The sequence below is a fragment of the Micropterus dolomieu genome, unplaced genomic scaffold (genome assembly GCF_021292245.1).
Source record: "Micropterus dolomieu isolate WLL.071019.BEF.003 ecotype Adirondacks unplaced genomic scaffold, ASM2129224v1 contig_14650, whole genome shotgun sequence".
In the NCBI taxonomy this organism is placed as follows: Eukaryota; Metazoa; Chordata; class Actinopteri; order Centrarchiformes; family Centrarchidae; genus Micropterus; species Micropterus dolomieu.
This window is the reverse complement of record NW_025743636.1, coordinates 4,406-7,915: the sequence shown is the minus strand read 5'-3', so window position 1 is coordinate 7,915 and position 3,510 is coordinate 4,406. Positions and strand designations below refer to the sequence as shown.

Below are 3,510 nucleotides of genomic sequence, written 5' to 3'. Positions count from 1 at the left end.
GCTGTCACTCAGGACGCACTGGCTGTCACTCAGGACGCACTGGTTGGCACTCAGGACGCACTGGTTGGCACTCAGGACTCACTGGTTGGCACTCAGGATTCACTGGTTGGCACTCAGGACTCACTGTCTGTCACTCAGGACGCACTGACTGGCACTCAGGACTCACTGGTTGGCACTCAGGACACACTGGTTGGCACTCAGGACTCACTGGTTGGCACTCAGGACGCACTGTCTGTCACTCAGGACGCACTGACTGGCACTCAGGACGCACTGACTGGCACTCAGGACGCACTGACTGGCACTCAGGACGCACTGACTGGCACTCAGGACTCACTGGTTGGCACTCAGGATTCACTGGTTGGCACTCAGGACTCACTGTCTGTCACTCAGGACGCACTGACTGGCACTCAGGACTCACTGGTTGTCACTCAGGACGCACTGGCTGTCACTCAGGACGCACTGACTGTCACTCAGGACGCACTGGCTGTCACTCAGGACGCACTGGCTGTCACTCAGGACGCACTGGTTGGCACTCAGGACGCACTGGTTGGCACTCAGGACTCACTGGTTGGCACTCAGGACTCACTGGTTGGCACTCAGGACGCACTGTCTGTCACTCAGGACTCACTGGTTGTCACTCAGGACTCACTGGCTGGCACTCAGGACTGTGCTTCTTCCGGACTCGTGAGTTTGGTTGGAAATGCCACCACAGGTATTCCCTGAGCTGACTGTACTGAAGCTGTGTGCGTGTATAGCGTGTGTGACGCAGGCGCGTGCGCCGATCGCTGAACTAATGTGTCTTTCTGTTCTTTCCCTGTCCCTCAAAGTGGCTGATAGCCTGAAGGTGTCATTCCCTGCCCCTACCCCACACCATATCTTGCAATTATGAGAAAAGAAGCGGTAGCCTAAATATGAGAAAGATTAAGGAAGCTTATCATCGCTGAACAAGGCCTATAACCTTTACTGAAAGGACAATAATTGCGCTATTAGATTTAATCTGCTTTTATTTCCTTCTCTGTATGAGACACTGGGAATTACTGATGTTATTTAATGTGGATGGCATTATTATTAGTAGCCTATGTCTACATTGCACATACAGTATAGTCTGTCTCAACAATGACTGCGGTCAAGCCAGCCCCGCTTTGTTTTGTGATGTGTTTTCTAGGCATTACGGTCACAACAGGTCTCAGCAGATTTCTAAATAGTGAGCTTCTGGTGAACATGATGTAATATTCAATATGTGTGGCAGAAATGAAAGGTGGAATGGAATAATTAAATAAACGGTAGTATGAATATCTAAAAAGTGTCTGATTTTCACAGATTTTTTTCAAAATTCAGATTGATATTTAAAGAAAACCTCCTTTTTCCACTGACTCAGTATCACTTCAGAGTGACTGCAGACCCCTTCAAATTGTCCCTCATTCAATATCAGAGCTATCTGGATTTCAAAATGTAAACAAAAGGTAAACAATAAATACCCTTCAAAGGTCACACAGAGTGAAACTGTAAGCTGTTGTTAAATGACTGTTACTCGCTTAACTTTAGCTAAGTTTACTTGAGGAAAAGGAAAGGGAGGATTTTAGTTGGCAATGGAAAACAGTCTAGTTAGTCTAACTAAAATCTTATATTTCAAAACAATATCAGTCCCCATAGAGTTTTGTCAGTGAAAACTAAATGTCACAGTGTCCCTGTTAATGCTGTTGCACCTGCATATTCTTCTATTCATTGACCAGATGGATATTCAAAGATATTTAAGGAAAGAGAGAGAAGCAGGAGATTGGCAGGGCAGCTGATTCTGAGGGAGCTGGGGTTATGGGGTCAGTAGGCCAGTGGTCAGTAGTGGTCTGCAGGTCAGTAGTGGTCTGCAGGTCTAAGGAAATGTGGGGCTGTTTTATTTCCTTCTAACAATAGTCATTTGTTGCAGGTCTGGGCACCAAAGCATAGCTTTAACAAATTCATTTCACGATATTTATTATATTTTCTTTATTCTGACCAACTTAACTTTCTGCATTTACTGGCTAGAGTAAATTTAAATTTATATGTAGATGTCGCCTACATGTAGGCTAGGCTATACATGAGCGTATGCCCACAGGTAGGGCCTACCGTATACACACATATAACAAATATAAATGAAATAATAAATTAAAAAATATAATAAATGAAAGCAGTCATACATACATACAGTAATCATTACTCCAAATCTTTTATTCCTTCCGCCATCAGATTATGAAATTCAGACAGTAGCCACATTAAAAAGGATCCTTATCAACAGCTTACATGATAAAGTTATTGTTTGATTGTATGTAAGACAAACTACAGAGTAAAATCACACTCGGATTGAACCAACAGTAATTAGTGTAATTAAATAGCATACTTTGGACGTGCAACTTATCTAATAGGGGGAGGAATTAGATATGGTATAACTTTATCACACATTTACATGAGCAAAAGTCTGGCCTCAGTAAATTGCCCCCATGCAGCTTTGATGTGTCTAAAAGCTAACATTACAGTAACATTTGTTCAACAGAGGAGAAATGGAAGAAGAGAATATGTCTGTTGCCTTTTACTAGTTAACATCTTTGCTTCTTCACCTGTTGCTGACATAAGTGTAGTGTCAGCAACCAGTGTAGATTTGGGTACATCTATATCAACCACATGCTCATCCTCATGTCTTGGCTCAGGAGTTTCCCTCAAATGTTTCTAACTGCTTTCTTTTCTCCTTCTTTGCCCCCCTCAGAGACAGGGTCTTGGCCTGACTTGTCCGTGTCTTGACTTCTTGATCAAAAAACTGCTTGAGGGTGCTTAATTGGGCCTATGCAGATTTGTGACGAGGCTATAGCCCCCACTAGCCTAATCCTTTTACAATATACACTCACTCACTTTATTGGGTACACCTTGCTAGTACCGGGGTGGATCCTTTTGTCTTCAAAACTGCCTTAATTCCTTGTGCCATATTTTCGACAAGGTGTTGGAAACAGAGACTTTGGTCCATATTGACATGATAGCATCAGGCAGTTGCTGATTTGTCAGCTGCACGTCCATGATGCGAATCTCTTCTGTTCCACCACATCTCAAAGGTGCTCTGTTGGATTAAGATCTGGTGACTGTGGAGGCCATTGGAGTACAGTGAACTCATTGTCATGTTCAGAAAACCAGTTTGTGATGATTTAAGCTTTGTGACATGTGGTTTCCTGTGGTTTCATTTTTTCCTGTGGCACTCACCCCCATTCTGATGAAGTGCTTTGAGAAACTGGTTCTTCAGCACAAAGAACAAAATCCCAGTCGGCCTAAGAATAAGAAGCCAGGGTCTTTGGCATTGCGGGCAAGTTGCATGTTTAGTACCCTGTAGACCCGGGTAGGATGACTTTCGCTACAAATGGTGGGAGAGGTGGGATGGCTTGCCATGAGGTTGTTGGAGTGACCCTATGATCCAGTGACCGTATGACGGAGCCCCAGGTGAGATATAGAAGTTTCAGCTGCTGCTGCACCACCAGCACCACCACCCCCCAA

The 3,510-nt window shown here is 44.1% G+C and overlaps 1 long non-coding RNA gene across 1 annotated transcript in view; it reads right to left on the bottom strand.

Moving 5' to 3' along the window:
* Positions 1-2,179: 2,179 nt before the first annotated feature.
* Positions 2,180-3,510, bottom strand: part of LOC123966967 — a 1,824-nt gene continuing 493 nt past the window's right edge. The window contains exon 2 of the long non-coding RNA XR_006824142.1: positions 2,180-2,894. This is a non-coding gene — a long non-coding RNA (uncharacterized LOC123966967). The remainder of the gene's footprint in view (positions 2,895-3,510) is intronic.